Source organism: Mustela putorius, unplaced genomic scaffold (genome assembly GCF_011764305.1).
Source record: "Mustela putorius furo isolate JIRA1106 unplaced genomic scaffold, ASM1176430v1.1 tig00003858_pilon_pilon_pilon, whole genome shotgun sequence".
In the NCBI taxonomy this organism is placed as follows: Eukaryota; Metazoa; Chordata; class Mammalia; order Carnivora; family Mustelidae; genus Mustela; species Mustela putorius.
In genome coordinates, this window is record NW_025422010.1 from 42,163,107 (window position 1) to 42,190,401 (window position 27,295).

General features: G+C 40.1%; 1 protein-coding gene across 2 annotated transcripts in view; it reads right to left on the reverse strand.

Moving 5' to 3' along the window:
- Positions 1–27,295, reverse strand: part of DYM (dymeclin) — a 334,042-nt gene that overhangs the window by 158,031 nt on the left and 148,716 nt on the right. The gene's annotated exons all lie outside the window — the stretch shown is intronic.

Here is a 27,295-nt window from a genome sequence, read left to right on the forward strand (position 1 = left end):
CCAATAAAGACCTAAAATGTAAACTCGTGGAGGAGCTTAAAAGATAGCCCATTGTTTTAGGTAGCAATTTCACAATGTTTTTGTCAAATTACTTGCTTCCTGTCTCTAAAACATTTGTTATAATCACATATAAATTTGGTAGTATCTATAGAACTAATCATATGTTCCTTTGGGGCATACTTTATTTCCAAGAATGTTTTGAAAACTTCAACTTGTCTTTGATGACTTGATCACAGTTCACTTAATAAAATCTCATTCTCCTCTTTTTACAGAAATCAAAGTAGTTAAAGGCACTGACCTTCATATACTACCAAAGTAAAGGAGACACAGCACTTGAAAATAATTTAAAGTTTTGTAAGCAGTAACAGGTCATATATACCAGATATCTAAATATTAGTTAGACTAAGCAGATGGACACTTACATGGTACTCATTAAGTAGATCACTGTCCCTTGTCTTAAAGATGATGTGACAATCTGTATTTATAGGTTTGGATAAGCAAGATCTGCATTCCCTCCTATGTGGCATATGTATACAAAAAATGTCTTTGACTTTGGACAAAGCAACTATTTGAAAAGAACGTTGTTGTGGCTTTCCATTACAGACATTTGCTCTGCAAATGCCCAATAAGGCCATGTAGCAACGTTACAGCTGGCTGGGTTCCCAGCAGTGCACAGTTATGCTATATGTCTTGAAGTTGTACTTCCATGTGTTAATAGCATGTTGCTGCCTGCTCTACTTGTGGTCTCATAAGATGGTCTAAAAATCTACAAACACAGACATTCATTCCAAGTTCCCTGCTAACATTTTCATGACCTGAGAGTTAGGAGGAGGGGAACACTGATGGGCATTTCATAAGGAAGGAAAATTTACTTGGTAAGAATTACTTGATTGGATTTGTTTACAATTATATTTTAAAAGGAGCATTTCAATATGTTATTATGCTCCTCCTTGTGCCAAGGGAAGTGGTGGATTGACAGAGCACCCATTAAGATGACGACTCCCACAGACGCCAAATTGGTTCCAGTGGGGGTGGAGTTGATTGAAAGGGGGAAAAAAAAGCACATGTTCATTACAGAATTAGCTATCAAAGAACTCAGCCTGAAAGTTAAAATTATCTTTATACATCATCTGGAGACATGTTCAAAAATTAAAAGACATGTTTTTAAAAATCTGGACTTTGGGGGACATTAATGATGACTATACACTAGATTCAAAAGTGTTCCTCAGTCCATACACATCTGTCTACACGGAGTAATTTGGAGTGTAAACATTAAGAATGTAATGGAAAGACTGGGTTCACAAATAAATAGCTATAAAATAGCATAAAATAACTATAAAATAGCATATTTAGCACATTTTATGACCATCAAAAAGCTTGCTCACTTCTAAAGTATTTATATTTTTACAAACTCCCTCTTGACAAAAAGGCATGAAAGGATTTACAACCACTGTAAAATTCTCCTGAACAATCTGAGTTCTGAGTCTTGATTTTTCAATACACATGCCGCAAGTATTAGATCAGGGGGGTTAGATAATCTGGAGCCATGAAAAAAGCCCAATTCTGCTGAGACTGATAAAATATTTATGTCACATCCTTTCTATAGCAAAGCAGGGAAACATACACCCCAGATAGAGTGCTCTACAATCAGAAGAGTTGAAAATCTATTAAGGTCATTAAAAATCTGGACAAGTCTTCTTATATCGAAGTTATGCTAATAACTCATCATCAGGAGACCGTCTCAGAGCTGTTTTTCGGCTGTGGTCATGGATGTACGCTGTAACAGCCACATTCCCTCACCCTTTCACCCACATGGGTGTGGTGACACACACACTGAACCCACATTGGCGAGCTAGCGGCAAAATTCTGGGTGCTGTTACAGGAATGCGGTCATCATGAAACTGAAGCTCACTGGTGTAGGCGGGTGGAGATGAAAAGCCTGACGTTGGTCCCAGTAGCTCAAGCTCTCATCAGCGTAACTACAGTCTGAGCCTGCCTGCCACAGTAACTGATGGACTCACCAGGACACCTCTCTGGGTGGAGGAAGGACAGGCCACACCTTCTTTTGCGTCCAGTCTTTGCACCTGCTGGCTACTACTGGAGATGTTCATTCCATCTCCATCCTTCTGGCAACCCTGTCCGCCTCCATTCTCCAAGTGCAACTCTTCTGAGGCTTTCCCTGACTGCTTTAGACACATCTAGAGCTGTTCCTTCTAGACTTCCATTGTGCCTTGCACTTACTGCCAATATACAACTTAACGAAATGCTCTTATAAGTGTCTTTATATCTGTCTCCCCTTTCAACCATAATCTCTTTGAGGGAAGATCCTGAATTTTTACTCTGCTTTTCCTAGCACCCAGCACAAAGGCTGGCTTTAAGAAAGCACGATATTGATTAATTCACTAGAGAAAAGCTGACAAAAATTAATGTTCCATATCCAATGATCCAAAAGTTACCTTGTTTGGGGAAGTTTTCATGCATTTATGCTAAACTGACAATCATACCTCAGGCTGGGCTGGGAGAGTCATAAACATAAAATTACATCCTTCCTTAGCAGTGAGCAAAAGCCTATAAACCATTGGGAATAGAAACTCACACAAGTTCCTAAGGCCTAAGTTTCTCTAAACTGTTAATTTTTTTTTAAAAAGTCTTCAAAGAAGGGGCGCCTGGGTGGCTCAGTGGGTTAAGGCCTCTGCCTTCGGCTCGGGACATGATCCCAGGGTCCTGGGATCCAGCCCCGTATTGGGGGTCTCTGCTCAGCGGGGAGCCTGCTTCCCCCTCACCGCCTGCCTCTCTGCCTACTTGTGATCTCTGTCAAATAAATAAAACTCTTTTAAAACAAACAAACAAATACATAAATAAATCTTCAAAGAAGTCTAGGATTTGTCCACTTTCCAGAAGTGGAAGAGAACCAATTGTCTTAATCACCTCTACCCTCCAACCAAACAAACAGTTCTTATTTTCATTGCATGTTACAACTGCATATACTTACTAAGTGGCCAAATAAATCTAGGACACTAAGAGGTATACGAACAGAAAAAGAAGAGAGTATAAAGAATTAAGTATGAGAAGAAAAATAAGTAGGTAGCATGGGTTGAAATGTATCATGCAAAAGACATGTGGAAGCCAGCACTGCAGGCCCTCACCTTCTTGAGATATGGGCTTGTCACACCTACCCAATTAAGATGAGGTTATTCTGGAGCAGGGTGGGCACTTGATCCAATATGACTGGCATCCTTAGGAGAAGTAACAGAAACACACAGAGAAAATGACCATGCGACAAAGGAAGCAGAGACTGGAGCAAGACATCCACAAGCCAAGGACGCTGAGGACTGACAGCAAACACCATAAGCTAGATGAGGAAAGGAAGGCTTCTGCTATAAGTTTCAGGGGAAGCATGGCCCAATTGGGGACATCTACCCTCCAGAACTGTGAGACAATAAATTTCTGTTGTTTTAAGCTCCTGGTCTGGGATCATTTGTTACAGCAGCCCCAGGAAACGAATACAGTGGAAAAGATATGTCCATTTCGTTGGCAATGACCTGGCCATGACGAGGTGCAGCCATCACAACCCCTTCCCTGTGAAGAGAGGGGAGTGGACTAGAAGATAAGGAAATGGAGAGGAGGACTTAACCGCAGAGGTGGGAATAGCAGTGATGGGGGGGCCTTTCCACCTGCTTCAATTTTATCATCATTTAAAATGGAGGACTCTAAACCGGAAGAAGACGGAAAGATCACCCAGCAGTTCTCAAGCACTTCCTGCGACCAGAATACCGACAGCTGCCCTCCCCTTTCAGTTTAGGCTCTACGGGCCCTTTATCTCCACTCTAGAAAGCACACGTGCAAGCAAGAACATTGAAGGGACATTTTAGGGCCAACTTTGGATCCACTCTCATTTATTTTATAAAAGGAACAAATTAGACACAAATTACCTTCAAGTTACCTCAGACCATAAAGATGACTTCTCCTGACCCACCAATTCACGAGGCTCTGCTGTGCCTTCCCTCATCCAGTCTTCATTTTCACTGTTTGCAAAGTCCCTAGCGTGTTCATTCACTTGCCTATTATCTGTGTTCCTACTCAGCAACCCCCAAACGTCTCGTCTACAGGGCAGGGAGGGAGGAGGAGAGTCAACTGATTACAGCACAGCATCACGTTCAAGTTTTCGCAGGAGGCGGGGTGAATGGCAGTGGGGAGGAGGAGACAGGAAAAAAGGATTTCAGAGGACATGACACCCAGGCTAGGAGCTAGAGATGAACAGGAGAAAGACTCAAAAATATCGTCTCTGACCTAGTGACATTCATGAAGAATAGTATTAGAGCAGAAGCAGAAGCAGGTCTTTCAAAAAGGCTCCCAAACTCTCAGATTCAGGCCACAGATTTTAAGTCTTTTTGAGGTCTTCTTAAAGTCTTTCAGTATTTTCCAAGAACATGTAATATAACTTAGAACGACATAAATAAAGGAACAAAGGGCCCTATCTTTTCTAAAATGGCCAGAATTACACACAAGATATAGCAAAATCTGCTGCACAAACTTTATTCTCCAGAAAGGAGAGCTATTCTCCCTTCACACTTCAACTGTGTATAGGTGTTGACTTACTTTAAATCCGAGTGATGCCAGCTGCTTTCAGCATAATTTTTCACTTAAAAAATGCTTTGATGCTTATAATCTATCATTTCAACATTAAATTGATTTATAAAGGTAAAAATGTGGCTTTAATAATTTGCAGTTGTGGCTTCTGTGTTTCAGATGTTAATCAACTCAAGACAGACCACCACCAGAGCAGAAATCTGGAGGAGAATGGCAGAGGGAAGGGACAGGATGCTCAAGTCTTCTTCAAGTAGTAACGCTGAGGCTCCGAGGTGCAGCTGGAGAGGGTAATGTTTCTCAGTGTCCTTGGACATGCAACGATTAGGTCGACCTCTCAAGAAAGGGGGCACAGAGTTCAAACACTTGACAATTCTGTGATTTTTTTAAAATTAAATTTCTCTTTTACCCATCATTAATTCTTGTAAGTGGTAAATAGGAAGGACATTATGGGTGACAGACTCATCTCCATAAATGCCATTAAAAAAACATATCAACTGCTAGTGTGCTGCCAGATTCAGTGGAGAAAGGATGATCTTTTTGACGAATGTTGCTGGACTAATTATATATCCAAGTGCAAAAATGTGAACTTTAATTCATACTTTGTAACATAGACAAAAATTAACTCAAAATTAATTACAGACTTAATGCTAAGAGTTGTAACTATAAAACGTCTAGAAAACAAAGGAGAAAAATTTTGTGGACCTGGGTGAGGCAGAAGAGATTTTAAATACCAGAAGCATGATTTGTAAAAGAAAAAACTGGATATTTGGATGTCATCAAAATAAAAAATATCTGTTCTTTGAAGGATGTCGTTAAGAGAAAAGACAAGCCACGACTGGTAGATACAGCTTCACAAAACACACACCTGTAAAAAGGACTTGTATTCAAAATAAATAAAGAATTCTCGAGTGGGGGGGGCAGTGGGCAGAACAGGTGATGGGGATCAAGGAGGGCACTCATCGGGATGCGCACAGGGTGATGTATGGAAGTGCTGAATTACTATACTGTACACCGGAAACTAATATTACAATGTATGTCAACTGTACCAGAATTTAAATTAAAAACAACACCAAAAACCAAACAAACAAACAAAAACAATATACAAAAAGAACTCTCAAAAGCCAAACATAAAAACCCCAAACAATCCAACATAAAAAGGACAAAAAGTATGAACAGACATTTCATGGATGGCAAAGAGCACAAGATGCTCCACGCTATGGGTCATTAGGGAAAGGCAAATTAAAAGCACGATATACAATTACACATCTCTTAGAATGACTTTTACAAAAAGACAATACTAATTGTTGGTGAGGATGCGGAGTGACTGCAACTTTCTTACACTGCTAGGAGGAATGCAAAATAGTGCGGTCACTCTGGAATAGAGTTTGGCAGTTTCTTATAAAGTTGACCATACATGTACCATGAACCCCAAAACACCATTACTAGGCATTTATCCAGCAGAAATCAAAACTTACATTCCTCCCAAATTCTCTACCCAAATATCTGTAGTAGCTTCATCATAACTGCCTCAAAAGAAAAACAGCCCAAATGTCTTTCAATTGATAAACAAATTAACTGTTTCCCCTTCCGGGGAATATTACTCAGTAATGAAACAAAAGGAATGACACAACAACATGGATGAATCTCCAGACTCCAAAGACGACATTCTGTATGATGTCATTTACATGACAATCTGGAAAAGAAAGACTTACAGGAAGAGAATGGGGTTCTGGGGCTGGCAGGGTGTGGCTACAGAAGCGCCAAGGGACTCTTTGGGGAGAGGACCCTTTCCTTCATCTCAGCTGTGGTGGCAGATGCCCGATTCTATGTGTGCGGCAACTCAAAGGGCTGTGCGCTAACAAAGGAAAACTTTCTCTGTACAATTGAACAGATTATTTACTGTCTTAAAGAAATAGTAACAATCATCACCTGTGCTAGTCAAATAGACCAACTGCTTTCAAGGGAGGAAGAAAATCTGGCGGCAGATCCCGAGCTCGGCTCCATACACCCTGTTTGAGCCGACCACATTTCTCAGCAAAAACCTTTCATACTCAGCCCTTTGTAACCTCTGTACACTCCTGAAGTTTCTTCTTCTGTGTCCTCATCAAAAGTTCCTTTTTATTCTCAAAACAGGACTACTATTAAACATCTGGGAACAAAACCAAGTGTTTTGTGAAATGACAGAAACTGAACATCTCACCAGAAATGAACTACCTAGGGGCGCCTGGGTGGCTCAGTGGGTTGAGCCGCTGCCTTCGGCTCAGGTCATGATCTCAGGGTCCTGGGATCGAGTCCCGCATCGGGCTCTCTGCTCTGCAGGGAGCCTGCTTCCTCCTCTCCCTCTCTCTGCCTGCCTGTCTGCCTGCTTGTGATCTCTGTCAAATAAATAAATAAAATCTTTAAAAAAATAAAAAAAATAAAAAAAAAAAAAAGAAATGAACTACCTAGTCAAGTTAGATAGGTTACTGAGAAAAGCTTATCACACCCAAAGTACTACAGTGATGGCTCTTTCCACAGCAATCTGTGTATTGGCCCAAAACAAACAAAAGGCTTATTAGAGAAGAATTATTTCTAGAGGTCTTAATGGAAGTCAGAGGAAACAGTCAATGAAACACTAAATATTTAATTCAAAACACTCAGTATACTCTGTTGGTAGCCTGATATATGCCTTATAATTAATAAAACAGACTTTCTCCCTAAGAGTCTACATTCTATCTGTTAACAGATAAAACTCTACAGAAGGCAGAGAATGGGAGAGAATAAATAATAGAACCAATTACAAAAACTCAATCTATATGTAGAAATAAATACGAGAATGCTTCTATATTATAAATACATAAGAAAATGCATACCATTTAATCAAATGGAGCCATTATTTATTATTACTTTTTTTAAATGACTTCACTCGTGACACTAAAATACTATTATTCTACTGTGTGATGTCCATCTTTTAGATGGATATAATATCTTGAATAAAACATCACCTTTTGAGAAGTTTGAAGACCTTAAGATAATTCTCATAATTCCATCATTGAGAGAAGTATTGTCTAATTTTCCCGAATTACTTATGCATGTTGCTAAAGATAGAAACCGGTACATAAAGCAATGGTGCCCTTTCTTCACATGCAATCTGACATGAAAGTGGAACATTTAAGGGACCGAGCAGAGGAAAGCTGCTCCAGGAGCAGTAAGGGCCCTGGGAGCCCTAGTTGCTCACATTGCCACTACCAAGGATGATATGAAATCTAGAGGAGAACAAAACACAAATTGCAAAGCCATAATCACCCAATCCTAGACGTAGGAGGGACCATACTTAACTTTCCATCAGTCTCTTCTATGGCGCCTCTGAAGCTGAGTCACCAGTGTCATATTAGTCCTTTCCCCAGTGAAGCTGAAACACAGGCCAGAGCCCGCACTGTTCTATGTGAGACACTGAAATGTACAAACCAGCTACTGCTCCCCTTCCGGTTACTGACAACCACATGCCCACTTGGCACAACCGAACAGAGTGGGGCAGATCTATCTGTGGCTGGTTCCTCTAAATCAGTGACCCCTCTAGGTCCAACTCGAATGACACAGCCACTCAAATGCCTCATGCTGTACTAGCACTAGAGCTGAAAGATTACCAGAAGAACCTCACTCAAAGTCTTCGGACTGCAAAACTAATGAGTCTGCCCTGAAGAGGCCTACTTTGAACAAAAATTGATAGTGCCCGGGGCGCCTGGGTGGCTCAGTCACTAAGCGTCTGCCTTTAGCTCAGGTCACAGTCCCAGGGTCCTGGGATGGAGGCCTGCATCAGGATCCCTGCTTGGCAGGAAGCCTCCTTCTCCCTCTCCCACTGCTCCCCCTGCTTGTGTTCCTTGTCTTCTCTCTCTCTGTCAAGTAAATAGATAAAATCTAAAAAAAAAAAATTGATAGTGCCTGATCTGATTTTAATTCTAAGAGGTGGCAGACCAGAAAACTCCAGAAGCAAACACTCATTGATAAAAAATAAAAAAATTCTTCTTATAGTGACAGGTAGTTCTATCTACTTCCCCAAATCCTTCTTCCTTGCCAGTCCAATGATGTTTTTAGTTACAAATGTGATTTTGCTTTCCCCTACCTTTACCTGCTGAAATGTTATTCACCTTTTAGGGTCTTGATTAAATTTATCCTAGGTTGGAATCACCCCTTCATTCTATGTACCTACGGCATTCTGTACAACTTCTCATTTTCTGCCTTGTATTATAGTTGGCCACATAGGAATTCTACTGGATTCAAACAGAATTTATTCCTAAACTGTATTTTCATTTTTTCCTTAGTCAGAGAATAAACTTTGATGTTGTAAGCATTAAGGACCCAGATAATGCAAAAATGGATGGACTGGTTATATACTGTTTCTAGCTAGAATTCGATATAATACCCAAACAAGAAACTTCTAACAGTTAGATTTAAAAAAAAAAAAAAAAAAAAAAAAAAGTCCACTGTAGCTTACTTAGAATATCATACGGGTAGCAACATTTTTATTCATTCCAAAAATATTTACTAAAACTTGCTCTGTAAAAACACTGTGCCAGGTATACAAGAGTAGAAAAATAAACCCAGGCCAGACTAAGTTGAGCAACATAATATACTGAAGAATTTCTCTGCAGTCCGTCCATAAGGGCCTTGACCTTCCCAGAAAGCCCTGCTACCCCCACTCCCAGAGTCCATGGTTGTACTACTGCAATCCCCTCTAGTTTCTTATTTTCCAGTGATTAGAAAAATGTACTTGGTGGAGGAGAGGCAGCTGTCGGTCTTCCAGTGATCCATTTCTCTACTAACAGACTTTTAGTGAGCACATGTGGCAGTAAATAAAAGCTACATTTCTCAGCTTCACTGCTGCTAAATGTGGTCACATGATGAAGCTCTGGACTATCAGACTTAAGTATTTCACAGCAGCTTTTGGGCATCTTCCTAAGAGTCATCTGGTGTTTTGTCTCCTTTTTTTTGTCTCTCTTTGTCCCCTCCTATCTTATGGCTTGAACTTGTGTGCTGACTGGGGCAGTAACAACAAAGATCAGACTCTGAGGATGGTGGAGGCGTACCAAAAGCAATTTCCCCAAAGGTGTCCATGCCCCAATCCCTGGAACTAATGAACGATACAAGTCGAAAGAGAACTCGCAGATGGAATTAAGACTACAGATCTTAAAAGAGCTAATCCTGAACTATCCAGATGTGTACAGACAAATCATATGAACCCTTTAAAGCACAGAACACCCTCTGGCTAGAGTCAGATGTGGCAAAAGGATAAGTCAAGAGTGCTTCTAAGCATGAGAATCACTGGATGTGCCTCTGGGCTTTAAGATGTAGGAATCCATGTGCAAGAACCAGAGAGGGGCTTCTAGAAGCTAAGGGAAGTTCCCCAGCTGAGTGCCAGAAGGGTAAAGGTGACCTCATTTCCACAATCACAAGGAACCGAATTCTGCCAACAACCTGGAATCTAGAAGGAGATTCTTCCCAGAGCCTTCTGATAATAGCCCAGCAGGGCCAACAACTTGGTTTCAGCTTTGTGAAACGTGCAGCAGACACCAGCTGAGCCACAGAACTCTGGAATAATACATTTAGGTTGCTTTAGGCAGTTTAGTTGGTGATGATTTGTTTTAACAGCTAAAGGAAACTAGCACTTACTGGAGTAGAACCTCCATCAGCCCTTGAAGGCATGCTCTGGACTTCTACTGGGAGAAAAATAAAATTCTTTCTTCTTTAAACTACTAAAATTGTCAGTTTTTTTCAATTACTCACAGTTGAACCTAAATTTGACTGATACACTTGATGAAATCCTTTTAACATAGCACAGTATCATCATCACCAACATCTAAAGAATAAGAGGCAAAAGTGAAATACTATTTCAAGCTGCGAACACTTTATATACATATATATGTAATGACAATAGTTTGCTTTTTAAAAGGCTATTTTCACTTTCTCAGTTGCAACAGAGAGATTGTGTGTTATATAACACTTAGCATGTGACCCAATTTAAAGAAAGTCTTTAAAAAATGGTGTCAGTTTGCATCACTACCACTGTCTAGACCAGTCAGGATTAGTAATTACTTACTGGATACAATAAGGTCAGTTTACATCAGCAAAAGAGATGCAAATGGTTTGGAAGGAACGAAAAGCATAATTTCAAGCAAGCACTACATGTCACAGTGAAAGAAAAAAAACAGGTGAGGCTTAAAAAATGCCTAAAATCTTTAAATCATTACAAAATATTCCATTTCATGACTGCAATATAAAAACATACTAGAAAACCCTCACACCACCTTTCTTCTTCATAAGGAATCAAAGACTTCTGCAAACAACATTTCAAGCTAATTTGATCTTCATTTTAACATGAAACATTTGATTTCTAGATATGTAAGGAATGCAACACTTGTGTCAAATATTTAATAATTTAGTTGAACATTCTTGGTTTTGTTCTGGAATCTTTTATTCACACTTCAGGTGTCGCTTTGGGATAATCTAAAAAATTAAAACCTTTTGACGTCTATCAGAAAGGACTTCAGTTCTCCCTTCATGTGAAGGTGGTCTGTGAAATACCCACTAATACATAAATGAAAAAAAAATAAAATAAACAGCCATTCTCAGTCATGTTATTTGTATTTTAGAACTACTTCAGTTTGATCAAGTATACCCAATTTTAAGAACCAGTATGTGGAAAGAAGAAATTGATTTGCAAATGGTGAGACTCAGGAAGGAAAAGAGAAATGAATTCTGAGAACTGTAACAATGAATAAGAAGCAAAAACAAAGCCTTTTAAAAATAATCATGTAAGTAGGTGGGAGACGGTGAAGTGTGCACGCCAAAAGGCAACTACCAAGGGCTGGGCACATTTTATTTAATTTGAACAGCTAGCAAGAAGCAGAGGCAGGTCTCACTCTGCCTATAATATTGCTAACTTTCATACACTGACTCTACTACATGCACAAGAATTTTCTTTCCAGAGTTGTATGTATACATATGTGAAAAAAATGTCCAAATACATGGCATTATTTATTTTATTGGATAAATCAATAATATTTCAAAGCCATGCTATGAAACGCTCTCTCCCACCACAGGTGATACACACACAAAATGCTTACAAAATTATGTACGCTATAGCCTGTTTTTTTTTTTAAACATATACATACATATGAATAGAAAATCATCTGGACTGTTACATACTAAGGCATTAGTCTAAGGATTACTCAGAAGTGGGAACTATGGTTGTCTTCAAGCTTGGCTGTATTTTTGTAATGAGTCTGTGCTGCCCTTTTTTTTAAAAAAAAGGCAGGCTCCATGCCCAACGTGGGGCTTGAACTCACAACCCTGAGATTAAGACCTGATCTGAGATCAAGAGTCAGATGCTTAATGGACTAAACCACCCAGGTGCCCCAGATTCATGTTGCTTTTTTAAACCAAACTATTATTTTTGCATAATCATTTATTCTACAATTATTACTTAGGTACCAGGCACTGTTATAGGTACTTGGGATACGTTCATAAGGACAAAGATTCCTGTCCCTCTGGAGCTTATGTGGTTAGAAAAGAGAAACACAGGCAGTGAAAAGTCTTGCTTTGCTCTCACCCCACAACCATTTTAATCAGTTTCTTGTGTATCCTTCCAGATTTTTTCCATGTGAATAAGGACAAATACAAACAATATTATTCCTCCCAACTTAACAATCATGCACTACACATACTCTTCCCTGCCTTCCTTTCTTCGTGTGTCTCAGAGCCTATTATATTAGTACCTGTACTTTGTTATTTAGACGAACACTGTCTATCGGGTCAGTGCAGCAATTTATTCAAGTAAATCTCTACTGGGGCGCCAGGGTGGCTCAGTCATTAAGTGTCTGCCTTCAGCTCAGATCATGATCCCCAGGTCCTGGGATCGAGCCCCACGTTGGGCTCCCTATTCAGCGGGAAGCCTGCTTCTCCCTCTCCCACTCCCCTTGCTTGTGTTCCCTCTCTCGCTGTCTCTTTCCTTCTCTGTGTCAAATAAATAAATAAAATCTTTTTATAAATAAATAAATAAGTCTCTAATGATAGGATACTTGAGTTGCTTCTACCCTTTTGCTGTTATTAAAAAAAATACTGCCCAAATAAACTTGTATACTGTCATTTTGACAAATACAGGTATGACAGTTGGGTCAAGGAATAATGTATTTAGAATTTGGGTAGACAGTACCACATGGTTCTTCAAAGGAGTTTTACCAACTTATAGTCCCACAGGCACAGTTTGAGAGTGTCTGGATATAACTGCACAAAAAGATTTTTCTAATTCAATACATAAAAATGTAATCTCGGGGAAGTTTTAAATTGTACTTTTCCCATTAGAGTAAAACTGAGCATTTTAAATATATTTAAGGGTTACCTTATTCCCTTTCATATAACTTTAAAAAATCCTAATTTTTGTGAATAGGTGAACTTGAGGCAAATTGGTCAGTACCTTCAGGGTGTCTAGATGCAGCTATGGGCCTGGCTTCAATTCAAGTAGGTATTATTTTTCCTCTTTTGAGAAAATGTCAGGAAAGTGAATAGCCAGGATTAGACTATGTGGACAGTAACTGTGTCTTACTAGTTCCTCTATGTCTAGCCAAAAGGCCTGGTGCTCCCTAGGTGTCCAATCAAACATCTGCAATGTAAAGAAGGCACCAAGAAGATATTTTCTTTGGACGTTTATAGCACAACAGCACCACCAAGGGGAGCTTCAGCTCAAGCATTCCCCCCCATCGAATTTCCTGCAGCCAGATCCTAAGCCACAGCAAACACATCACCAAATTGCAGACAGTAAGACTGCTGTATAAACGCTCCTTACAAAGCAAATCTGGGTTCCGCCCTCCAGATTTAATGGTGCCCCTTCACCTCCCTCTACAGAACATCTGGGGCTGCCGCTGTCAGAGTGACTGTGTGGCCAATCACACTGCCACAGGAAATCCTGCTCTGTTTTCTCAGCCCAAAGGCAAGATCGGCCCAAAGGCCAATATCAACCACTCAGGTGACCAACAAGGGCACTGACGTGAGCATTCACAGGGCAGGAGCTCTGCCCACTTACTCTAAGTAAAGACACCATGACTGGAAAGTGGGCATTTCCTTCGGAACAAAGGAAACTGAACACAGGCAAAAATCAAGGCAGAGGACGTCCATGTCAGATGTAGATTAAGCAAGTAAAAAAGAAAAACGCAAAGATAGCATTTGAATGAATTCAGCTGAATTTTCTATTTTGAAGAGAAATACAAACATGGATCTTAAGCCTAGAATTTAAGACTGAAAGTAGTCATTCATTTTTCCCAGCCACACTGGGGAATAATTTATGATGGCCCTGTGACAGGTAGAACCCAAAGATGGCTACAAAGGAATCGAGCCTCCCTGTGTTTATGTCCTTTTGTGGTCACCTCCTTTTGAATCCGGGCTGGTCCCGAGACCTGCTTTTGACAGATAAAATGTGGTAAAAGTGATTTTCTGGGATAGGTGAGCTAGGTCAGTTTCCGTCACTCTTAGGACGCTTCCCCTTTTTTTAAATTTAATTATAGTCGACATAAATATTGTATTACTTTCAGGTATACAACACAATGATTTGCTATTTAGGGGCTGTTTCCTCTTGTGAGAAGACCAAGCTGGCCTGGAAAAGAATGAGCGGCTCTAGTCAACATCTCGACAGACCTCCCGCCCCCCATCAGCTAACAGCTGGCATCAACTACCAGTCATGAGCCTGGGTAACACTGGACATCCAGCCCAGCGGCTGTCTAGCTGCAAGTGTGTAAGAGACTTACAGCGAGCATCACTCAGTTAAGCAATCGGTCCACAGCACTGTGAGACGGAATTCTAAATCATCGTTTTAAGCAGCTAACTTGGGGGGGGGGTTGTGACGCAGCCATAAACAACCAGAACATATTTTATAGCCACGCCCAGGCAAGATGAGCAATGAACTTATCAATTTAGTATGGTAACATTCCCAGCTTCTGACTTTTCAAGAAAGAGACCAGGCCCTCTTAACGGGGAATAAACATGATTTATGTATTCTGTGTATCCCCTTTCCCTTCCAACCCCCTGATAACTCTGTTGTTAATAAATATTTATTAAATGGAAGCATGAATAATACAAAACAGCTAACAATTGATTATATCGATGGAAGGAAGTAAGGGTATAATTAATTCGGAAATAGCAGATATTTAAAAGTATATACGATGAACTCTGTAATACACACACATTCATATTCACTCCTATCCCCCATCCTCTGAAAGGGTATTAGAGCGATGGTTCTTAATCTCAGAGCCCCTTTAGACTCCTAAAAAAATTATCGAGGACCCAAAAGCTTTCCATGTCAAGATTATACCTATAAGAATTAAGTAGAATAAAAATAAAAAATGAGAAATATAAGAAATATTTAATTCATTTAAATCTAATAATTAACACATTACATGTTAATATAAATAACATTTAATAAAAAAAATAACTCCTTTTGAAAACAAAACAAGATGTCTGAAGAGTAACACTACTTTCTATTTCTGAAAATCTTTTTACTGTCCGGCTTAACAGAAAACAGATCCTCATTCCTGCTTCTTAAGTCAATCTTGTTTTAGTTGAAGCATATTAAGAAAATGCAGTCTTAGACTATACGTACTTGGAAAGGCAGGACTTTTTTTTTTTTTTAGATTTTATTTATTTATTTGAGAGAGAGAGAAAGCACACATGGGCACAAGCAGGGGGAGGGGCATGGGAGAGAGAGAGAGAGACAGACTCCATGCTGAGCAGGGACCATGGACCCTGACATCATGACCTGAGCCAAAGGCAGACGCTTAACCAACTAAGCCACCCAGTCACCTAGTGCTGGAGGACTATTTTAACGTCCTTTCCAGAAAATTGTACATATTCTGCTTAGATACTATAATAAAATTCAAGTGGTAGTTTCCTAAAGATTAGTTAAAATATGGAATCAGAAACAGTAACAGAAGATTTTTTGAGTCTTTTGCATTAAGACTTATTGGTCTCTTTGTACATTCAATGAATCTTTTCACCCATGCTTAATTTTGTAACTTCATGCTTTGGCCATCTGAAAAATATTGGTTTGCTGAGTTATACAGAGCTCACAAATACTGATACATTTCATCACACAACAGCCGAAATTGTCACAGTTACCATCATCTTCGATCTCATCACAAAATTCTTTAATTATTGGGAAGCTGTCAAACCCGTGATCCCAATATGATTTTTTTAAAATTCTAATTTTTGCTTGTAAGTTCCAGTTTTATCATTGGCAACCAACACTAGTGGTTGTTTTCTCTGAAGCGACAGGCTCCTTTTATTCACTTTTACAAAAATGTCTGCCAAGTCTAAATAACCACAGACTGTCACTCATTCTTTAACATAAAAATGGTATCTTGTCCCAAAAGTGGCTAGTTTAGTTCACAACACAGTCAGACACTCACATTCCTTAAGACAACCAAAACAGCTCAATCTTAATGGTAGAAATGCTTTATGTCAATTGGTTTTACCACACAAAATATCTCAAAGACATGTATCCAAAGGTCAAGATTTATCACAACTAATCAGTTTTACTATGTCACCAAGGACATAAAAGAAGAATGGTTTTCACCCCTTTCACTGCAAGTATGCGGTTGTAAAAAACACAGGGAGTACTGGTACAATTCATGGCCATTTGCCCTGACTTGTTGTACCCTAACTTTGCTTTTATGATACTGGTTCAGAATGTCAGCACAGTGGAAATGCCAAATGACACCTTATTATAGAAAGAGCTTAGACCCCAGGGAACCTGTGTGGTCTGTGGACCATACCTTGAGAACCTCTGCATTGGTGTAAGCAAGAAAGAAGACCATGGAAACTGTACAGAGTGGACATTGGACTCTTTGCTAACAGAGAATCTGAGTTTAATGTGGTTGACACCTGTTTCTCCTCTCCAGTAGTTGTCAATGCCAGGTAGGCCATAAAGAGAAGCACGAACACTTCTGGGCTCAGGTCACACCTGGATTCCAATTTCAGCTCCATTGCAGCAGGCGGGAGAGTGTGGTGACTCACATGAGTCGCCAATTACTGGCAGTATCTGATAGGTGGCAGACATATAGAAAATATTTGATACATGATTAAATGATCCCCAAATACCTACCCTTATTTTATTTTTATTTTTATTTTAAAGATTTTATTTACTTAATTTGTCAGAGAAAGAGAGAAGACAAGCAGGTAGAGGCAGAGAGAGAAGCAGGCTCCCCACTGAGTGAGGAGCCCGATGTGTGACTCAATCCCAGGACCCTGGAATCACAACCTGAGCCCAAGGCAGCCACTTAACCAAATGAGCCACCCAGGTGTCCCTCTATCCTTATTTTAAAACAGTCACATATCACATTATAAAATATTCTGTGAAGAATCAGGATATGTTTTGAATTTCAGTGACTGAGGGGTTCTAAGTGAGAAATTTAGAACGATGTATTAAGGTACCATTATTATGTTAAGTAAATAATGTACAATGTTCTTATGCTTCAATATGATCTTGTCTCACTAATAAAGGTAAGAAAAGAGGCACGTTTTAGATGGAAAAACAACACTAATGGCCATGTCATATTGGGTTCCTACAGACGTCCATCTTAATTTGTGATCCTCAAACCCGGAAAGCCCCCCAGATCTTTTTTAAACAGGGTTCCTAAGTAAGTGTAATTTCGTCATCAATTAACTCCTCTCCTACGTGGTTAGAAAGGTTTTGGCTATGTGCCATCCTTGGGGAAAACTGTCACTCATCTTGTTCTCCACAGGGAGATTCTCTCACCGAACCCCAAGTGACAAAGCTTGCGAGATGAAAGGAGCTGAGACCCCACACAATTCACACTCCAATCTTCTCAGCTGCTACAAGAAGATCGGCAATGGTTTCTTAAAAACAACACGGGGATCACAGGCTTAGAAAGGTTGACAGCAACTCACCCAAGGCAGGATATAATAATAAATGTCTCATACACAGATTATTTGCATGCTTTTAGTTTAAAACTTCCTTTTTAAGAAGCACTTGGCAATGGAAGGTAGTATACTATTGCGGATGAAAGACAGATGAAGGCTTAAATCCCAAAATTGTCACTGTCCAGCAAGGTGATCTTAGATAAATTATTTCTCTGAGATTTAACTTCTTCTCTATAAAATGGAAACAGCAACACCCGTACATCAGGTAACACAAACAACACTCTACAGGGCCCAGTACGTAGCGCATGGTAGAGACCAATTGTACAAAAACCCTGAAGTGGTCGTCCATATGGCATGCTGTTTCTACCTCACCAGTCACCAGGAGATTTTAACTGTTTCAATCCAATTAAAGTGTCAGAATGTCATCATTCAAATACCTCCTGAGCCACCAGGAACAAGGCCTGCTGCTGTCTGTCCTTTAACCAGGAAAATTAAGCACCTGGTGATTGCTACTCGTAAAGCAATTCACATATAATAACTCATTTATTCCCCCTGACAGCCCTGGGAGGATATGCCCAGTTATAAAAGAGGAAACCGAGGCGTTTTAAACAAATGGACCACTGTGACCGCTGGAAGCATTCATTAAAGTCTGCGACAGAGAGTACTTCCTACCCTGCCAGCAGCTACCTCTCCTCACCTCTCTCTTCCTCCCTTCCATAGGCAGTCCCTCCTCCCTGCGCGGCCCTGTCCCCACTCCATCGGATTCTGCACGCCCTTCCACTAGACACACGAGTCAAACTCAATCTCCGAAACTTCTGTTCACTCGCTTTCTCCTATTCACACAACCCTTATTTCTTTGTCATGGAAAAGGTGCTTTTTACAAAATGTCCGTGAAGCATGTGCAGTTCACCAACAGGAAAATGTTTCCTAAGTCACTTTATTTCTCTTAATCTGGCCTTATCATTTTCTAACATATCAGGTATCACACTTATGTTAGAAAGGGGAAGGGGGAGAGAAAGAGAGAGAGAATACAGGAGCAAAAATGCATGCCTTTTTTCTCTCTTTTGTTCCGGGAAGAACACTAGGCAAGGAGCTGGGAGACGTGCTTTCTACGCCTGCCTTGGCCACAGCATTCCCTTGGACTGGTCACATAATACATCTAGGTTTCAATATTTCTGTGTGTAAAACATGCAAACTTATCTTGGATGTTCTATGAAGGTCCTTCTAAATCTAAAATTTTGCGACTTGTGTTTAAAACCAAGATATTCCGGACGCCTGGGTGGCTCAGTTGGTTGGACGACTGCTTTCGGCTCGAGTCATGATCCTGGAGTCCCGGGATTGAGTCCCGCATCGGGCTCCCAGCTTCATGGGGAGTCTGCTTCTCCCTCTGACCTTCTTCTCGCTCATGCTCTATCTCACCTCCTCTCTCTCAAATAAATAAATAAATAAAAATCTTTTAAAAATAAAAAAAATTAAAAAATAAAAAAAATAAAACCAAGATATTCTGTTTACGTCAAAGCCACTCAAAAACAAGGCTTTTAAGGGCCGTACTAATGACAAAGACACCTGCGCAGGAGATTCATTATGACACATGACAAAGCTGTGCATGGTGAGGCCATTCAATCCTTTACTACCTCCTCTAAGATACATTAAATCCAATCCTTTGGCAAGTGACATACGAAACCTAAAATAGTATCAGCTAGCTACTTGAATAACACGGTGACAGGTTTTTCCAACTGGCAACAGAAAGGCATAACTAGGTAAAAAGTCTTTATGGGACATAATTTCCCATGGGCCTCTTGAGTTTCTACAAATCTTGAAAGTAGAGGCATTGCTGGCCTTGTGCTCTGGACCATCTATCCATGGATGTCTGCAGAGCGAAGAGATGTCAAAGGTGGAGACAGTGTCTCCCTCTAGAGCATAGGGCGGTTTGTTTGCTATCAAATACATTAAAGATGTCTCCATGCAAAGGCTGGGCAGGTTTACGTGGAGCCTATAATAAAAGATAGGAGTTTCTGAAGCTCAGGGCCCCTCTTCTGTAATGCAACCCATTGCATGTAGAGATGTCACCTGACCTTTGTCACACTGCTTTGTGAGCATGGGGAACCACACAAGAAAATGATACTCTGGCTCCTCCCACTGCTGTGGTTAATAGGCTGTCCTTTGTTTCTGACCCAAGAATACTGAGTCTCTACCAGGACCCATGAGGCTGTGGGACCTAATCTGTTAGCTTATAAGTTGAGTAAAAATCTCAGATCCTTTATAGAAGATAGGAATAGGGGCGTAATAATTCATGGCTAAAGGACAAGTACGAACTCTCCCTATTACCTCTACAATAGGACTACAACATTCTATAAAGCTCTATGCAAGTTATTTCAATGTTTAATATCCCATGTGACAATTCTGTTCATAGAAGTCTGTACTTCCAAGAGAAATTCAGATCAATGTAGGCCATGCTACTTTAAAAGTTGGTATTTTGAATGGGCCAGCAGTCTAAACCAATTGAAATTAAACCAATTATGAAGTTATCACATGTCCCATCAAGTCTACTGAGACACTCTTATTGTAAATATTAGCCAACTCTGATAGTTAGAAATTTTCTATTGGAAACACAGATTTTCAACTGGGAGCTACGTGCTCTCAATGTAACTTCTTAAGAAAAGGCTGAACTAAAAAGCAAACTATGTCAGATTTTAGTTTAGTTACCTTCAAAGTAGCACTAACTGCAGGAAGTGCAGGAAGACAGATTTTCAAGGCAAAACATTTTTCCTTCCTTTCTTGGCTACTGTTATGCCAACATCAAATAAGGATCGGCAAAGTCCAAAGCCATGGAGAAGGTGAAAGTTCTTTATTGCCTGGGCATTAGGCAAAACCCACTTAATTTTGTCTTTTAAAATAAATAATGTAAGTTTAATAGAAGTACTTCCACTGCAAAACTATTGCTCAGATCTCCTACCAATGTAAAGCATATTCTTGAGAACTCTCTATATTCAGTGAAGTTTGCATTTAGTGAAATATTTGGGAAATACAGGCGAGGTGATGATTCTTTGGGCAAGGATTCAGAATCCAGGAATATTAACAGAGTGCAAGAAATTTTTTGTAGAGATGTTATCCAGATTTATTTTTAGGTTAAAATTATTTCAAAAATGTCATAATACTGTAATAGAAAAAAGAGAGCTATTAAAGACTTTGCAAGCCTCTGATAACTCTCGCAGCACTCACATGAAGTGCACATATGCTATTTTAGAGATGGAAAACAGAACTCACCAGGATTTCAGAACAGAACTGAACTATTTCTTATAACCCTTAATATCATAAAATTCCTCCCCTAAAGAAATAATTTCCTGACTACAATGATATCAGATAATGATAAGCATACAAACTGAATTAAAGATTTGAAAAATAAAACCAATATGAGTATAAACTAACAATTTCTAGATACAATGAAGGGCACTAGGCTGAAATTAAAATGTAAAATATCTCAAGGAGAACTTCGGCAGTGGTAGGCACACAGCAAAACTTAGTAAGTACTTAAATGAATTAAAAATAAATCATGTCAAGGATTAGGTGGAAGAAAAATATTAGAGTCAGGGTGGAAAGATACACAGTTCTTGTCCTCTTTTCCACATTCACCTCCCAGGATAATATCTGCAGGACCTCAACACATCCATACCTTCCTCAGCTAGCAGGTTAAGAAGGAAAGAAGGAAAGAAAGAAAGAAAGAAAGAAAGAAAGAAAGAAAGAAAGAAAAAAAGATTTTCCACAGTCTTTGCAACTATAACTCTATGTATTTAGCTATATTATCGGAAGAGAGTTGAAATGAGGGGTGAAAGTGGCAAAGAGAATGATCAACAAGGGCTTGGTCTCCTTTTGGCAGAGAACCATCTGTTTAAGAAAACCCCCAGCAGCTTGGATACATGATCCCACGGCAGGTGAATTACTCTCAGAGACAATGCTTCGTGGGTCTCACTCTGCTAGTGCCATGCAAGGAACACAAGCTTTTAATCTGGAACATTCGCCAGTTGTGTTGCACCAACACCCTAAACTATTTAAGCCTTAAGTCTTCTACTAGTCTTAAAGATAACAAAAAAGAAACAAGTGGTGAGATACTAATGGTGACAGGTAGGAACTTACCATTAAACGGACCTTACTTTAAAAGACAGTCCTGAAATATCAGAACCAAGAGAAATAACCAGATAGGTTACTATATTATATATTTGAGTATTTTATGTTGTGTAATATAAATTCATCCCAACAACAAAGAGACCATTTGCTTCTTAATATTCTCTTGTATGTTTTCAGCTCAATGTATTGTTTGGTGCAGAAAAAAATAATCAATCCATGGAAACATTAATTCAGTGGGGAAAGCAGTGAGGAAGCCTGACGTGGTAAGGTAATACCAGGAAGTATTATTAAAAGCAAACTGTCTATTTTCCTTTGATTCCATGAGCCGTCCTGAAAGATCTTTATTTGTTCAAAACACTAGAGCTAACCACTCAGAGTTAAATAGTCAGCCTGGTTTTTGCAGTCTTCAGAACCCTGGGTGACTACAATGTCTATTGTTACATATGCAGAGCAGAACAAGGACGCTTACATAAACTGACAGCTTGGGGTTGGTTAGACAGACAGAAGAAGAATTTGCAAGAGTTTATGTTCACTACTGGTAGCTGTAAATGGTAAGAAAAAGTAAAAGCATAAATCATGGATTGAAGCATTTTTAAATTCTCAAATTACATGATTAGAATTTACTCCCCCCCACAAAAACTCCCTCTGTACTATTAAAAGTCATAATTAAAAATCTAACCTATGCTTTATATTATTTTATTGTCAAGAGGTTTGAAAGACCAAAACATTTTCGAGGTTCTGTACAGTCATCAACTTCCCTAGCTCCAAGCAGCAGGAGGTAGGTACAAAATGCAGCCCAAGACAATTGACTTAAAGTCTCAGAGTGATGGCTGCCAGAACTAAGCCTAAACTCTCAGACACCAGCCCACCCTCTAAGAATCAGTCATTAAGTACTTATTAAAAGTCTACAGTGTGGTCATTTGAGAGTTGATCTCCGTAAAGAAATGCAAAGAAGTATAGCACAACTCTTTTCTTTCCAGTAACTGCTACTCTGCTTAGGCAACAAGATTCGCAACTTCAGGCTAGGTCTGTGTGTCACAAGTACCTACGCTGGTCAGGTCAAGACGTTCAAGTTCTCTCTCTCCAATACCCACCTCGGGAAGGAGCCGCATTTTCCAGCAGGTAACTCTCTCCTTTCCTGGCCCCTTGTCCCTGCTCTTTGCCCAGAACCCGACTGTGACCCAGAACTTCTATGAAGCGATAAATAGGGCTGGTTGGGTCCTTCCTCTTTGCAATCTGAATAGGGAAACAGGAGCTATGGGGGTGTGTGGGTAGGCTGGGGACGGTGTGTCATGGTAGGAGGCCGGCCATTACAGGTTTTAAGATAAAACGTACATGGGCAGGAAGCTGGCGGAAAACGCTCTACAGAAGGAAGAGGTGATACCAGGAACTGCCTCAACTTTTTTTCCAGGTCCAGACTACATTTTCTTCTGACACAGAAGCGTGGCTGTGAAAGGACAGGGAACTGCCATGACTGGGTGAGGTCAGAGCGGCAGAAACCTGCCAATATGCTACAAGGAGTAACGGAAGACTGAGCGCGAAAGGCAGGACCCCAGTGATTTACTATAAGGCAGGCTTCCTCAGCCTCGGCATTACTACATTCTTTGGTGTCCTGTGTATTACAGGATATTCCTGGCCTCTACCCACTAGATGTCAGTAGCCATCTCCTCCCCAGTTGCAGCAACCCCCAAAAAACCCCAATCAAACCAACCAAAAAACCCCACAAAACAATGAATAAAACAAAACCTTATTCTAGCCATTGCCAAATGTCCCCTAGGGACAAAACCCCCCACGGCTGAGAGCTACTGTTCTAAAGAGGTTGAACTGTAACCTCTGGCAAAGGGAAGCCATGGACTGATTTTAAGCACAGAGAGTCATTTTGTCAGATGCGCTTTTCAAATGGAAGCAGCAGTGCAGAGGCCGACCGTGGCAGGACAGGTAAGGAGGCAAAGGACCCGGCAGGCTAGTGACACAGCACGGCTGAGGATGGTGGACATGCGGACCAAGGCAGGCGTGGTGGAGAAGGACACGGGGCACAGGTGAATGCAAGTTTCGACGGCACAATGAGACGGAACTTCTCCAGGACACAAGTGGATAGAACATTTAAAGGAAAAGGAGAAATGAAGGAGAATTACTCGTAGGGTTCTAGTGTGGTTATTTAGGTGGCTGGGATGAGGGCTATCACACTATTACCTAGGACGGGGAATTTAATAAAAGGAACAGCAGGTTTGAAAATGAGTTGTTTTCAACTTAATGACAGTTTGAGGTAAGTGTGGGATATCCGGGTAGTGAGGTTAGTAGAGTGCATGTTCACTCAGTCGACACTTACATAGACTACATGGTACGTGCCGGGGCCTCTACAAATATCAACTTCACTTAAACCCCACCACATCCACTGAGAGAACAACTACTGTCACCCCATCTTACCACAGGGAAGGTGCTGCACTAAGAAGTTAAGTAACTTCTCCAAGGTTCCACAGCTGGTAAGTTTTGGAGCCGGGATCCCCAGCTCAGAGTCTGTGCTCTTAGCCACCAAACTGGGATGCCTGCCTCGGGAAAAAGTACTGTGAATGTAGATTTGGATGGTTTTCTGTACGCAAGGCCTGGTAGGTGAAGTCAGAGGCATGCATGTGAACTCCTAGGGAAAATGAGCAAAGAGAGAAGAAAAAAACCAACGTAGCATGAAATACTGAAGGAAAGTTGTGCTTTAAGTCAAAGGCGAAGGCGAAGTCAGAGGAAGGAGCCAGTCAGGGAGATGGCAGGGTCAGCAGACAAAGTCTTAAGGGCAGGAAGTAAGTAATGACGTCTTTGTAATCCCTGATAAACCGTTGCATATAATCTACTCTTTATAAATGTTTTTAATTAAGTATAACCCCAAATAATGATATCAAATACTCATACTTACAGAATAGTCAAAAAAGACTTTAGAGTTGAACAAAACTCAAATCATACATGCTTGAGATTTTTCTAAAATACCAAGAGTTTATAGAAGATACACTGTCAGTGAATATGAAACAATAGCACAGAAACCATATGAAATCATTCCTTACATTTATGTCCAGCTAAAGCAGCTTTGAGAAGTTTTATTCACACTCTACTTCACAGCAATGTAACATGTTACTCTATTTTGCATTTTGTTGAAGATCACAGGAAATATTGGCTCTTCTAGGTTTTGCAACTGACAAATACAGAACTGTGTGGTCTCTTCCTAAAGCAGGATTTAGAAAATGTGTATATGAAACTGATTACTTCTCACTTGAAGGAGTTACTGGAGCATCTGGTGAATCTTGTGCTGTACTGCTATAATGAGTCTGTGTATCTAAACAGCTCTCGTTAGGCATTCCTCATCATACTTTACAATCCTATACCCTAAACACAAACATTTAGTAGAAAATGAGTTTCCTCAAGATGAAAAAAAAGTTGGCCCCCATTTCCAATTCAAAGCAAGTATTTCCCACAGGGATAAATCTTGATTTCCAGGTCCAAACTCAGAGTGTTTTCCAACCTTTACCGTGTATAGAAATCATCTGGGGATCTTGCTACAATGAAGGCTCTGATTCAGCAGGTCTAAAGCTGGGCTGACACTGGCATTTCTAACAGGGCTCTCTCTCCCCTCCTGGATGAAGATGTCCATCTACACGGGCTACTCACGTGTGACCCCTTGAGCCAGGAGCACTGGCAGCACTTGGAAATTTGTCAGAACTTCCAGTCCTCCATGGGACCAACACACCATACGGACATCAGCTGCTGAAACTGATGACGCCAGAAACTTACATTCAATTATTTCTTTCAAAATCCATTTATTTACAACTCATTCATTCACAGTTTTCTTTTTTGTTACTGAAGATTGGACCTTCTTTTCTCCCCATTCCTTCCATTATTCTAAACTGTGTATCTAATAGTTAAGCACCTTCCACAAGGCAAAAACCCAGCTGGTTCTTCCAGGCTTTTCTCTTCTAATCCCTACACAGGTCCACAACATGCCAGCTGAATGGAACTGGTTATTTTCTCAACAGAATGTCCTTTATCACACTCCCTCCTGTTCTGTGTTGTCATCGTTGCTGCTTTTCCCCATCAGGCCAATCTCGAGAGTCATCTCTCTCTACTCACTTTGCCAGATTTCTCAGGGAGATGTGATCTCACCATTCTCTGAGCCAACTACTCACCCTCATCTGAGGAGTTTTTCTCTCATTCTAACACTTACTGCATTCTGCTGTACACGTGTATATACTTGTCTTATCTCGGCTACTGAAGTAGAAGCTACCTGGGGGCAGGAATTTCTTAAAACTAATTTGGATACACCTTGCAAGGTGTAACACAATTTTTCACTAATACAATGTTAAATAAAACCCATTAACATCAAGTAAAGCAGTATTCCTTATTGATGATAAACTTGATCTAAATATTCCTAGGTCACAAATCCAAATTGTTTCTTATTTCTCCAAGTACAACTGGTTTTCTGCTTTACTCATCACAGACAGAAAATTGGGCACAATATTTTATTCGCTTCTCAACACTTAATACCTAGAAAATTTTTATTTAATCTTGCTTGACACATTATCAGAACATAAATTGTAAACCAGTTAATTTGCCAATTTCTTACTGAACAGGCCAAATGTTGGTGTATCCACTGAGGAAAATGAATCCTGTACTGAAACCTTCCTCAAACCATTATGATGCTCCACATACACACAAAAAAGGAGACTGCAAAACAGCACAGTATCACTGAATCTCTCCCGTTAAATCTCTGAACTACAGCATAGTAACAAAAATTAATATTTAGAAACTAAAGACTCTTCAGAAGACCTGGAAGAATCTGAGGCATGAGGAGATGCTATTTGTGCTTTAAGTCATCATGTTAGTGTTAGTACGAAGTTAGTCAATAGACAAACACAAAAGTACAAACCCAAAAAGTAATCCAATATAATATTAAGACCAACCTAAATTAAACAGTGAGTCACTAGAAATATCCTCTGCTAAATTCTGAGGATAAATATAGAGATCAAGAACATAAGTTAATGTGGAGCAACTGCTAAAGAAGAGGCCAGGTCAATGAGCATCTCTAACCAATGGATGCCAGGTGAGATCAGAGTTTAAAAGTGATGTGGACTTGTGATCACCGCCAATGACTGCAACACAAGACCTCGTCATCTGAACCGCACTGCGCCAAAAGCAAGACCCAGAGAAACAATCTGACTTCACTGACTTATGAAACAAATGTTCTATTTGAGAGCCATTACAACAATCTACCTTAAAGACCAAAAAGTATCCACACGTGTTTGAAAAAACAAAAACAAAAACAAAGAAACCCTACAAATTATATTTATTCATCATTTGTTAATTAGGTTTCCTACCTTAAAGAGCATATCTTTGGCCAAGGGTGGAGAAGGGACCAGAAGGAGCTTCTGGTGATGTTGTGAGAGGCAGAACAATGAGTACCCCCGAAATATCCACCTCCCAACCACCCAAACCTGTGGATGAGTTGCCTTATGTGACAAAAGGGACTCTGTGGTTGTGATTCAGCCACGAACCATGAGATGGGTAGATGAGCCTGAGTGACCTGGAGAGAGCCAAGGCAATCACAAGGATCCTCAAAGTAGAAGAGGGAACCAGATGAGGAGATCAGAGTGACAAGATGTGAGGAGGACTCAACAGCTTACTGCTGATGGCTCTG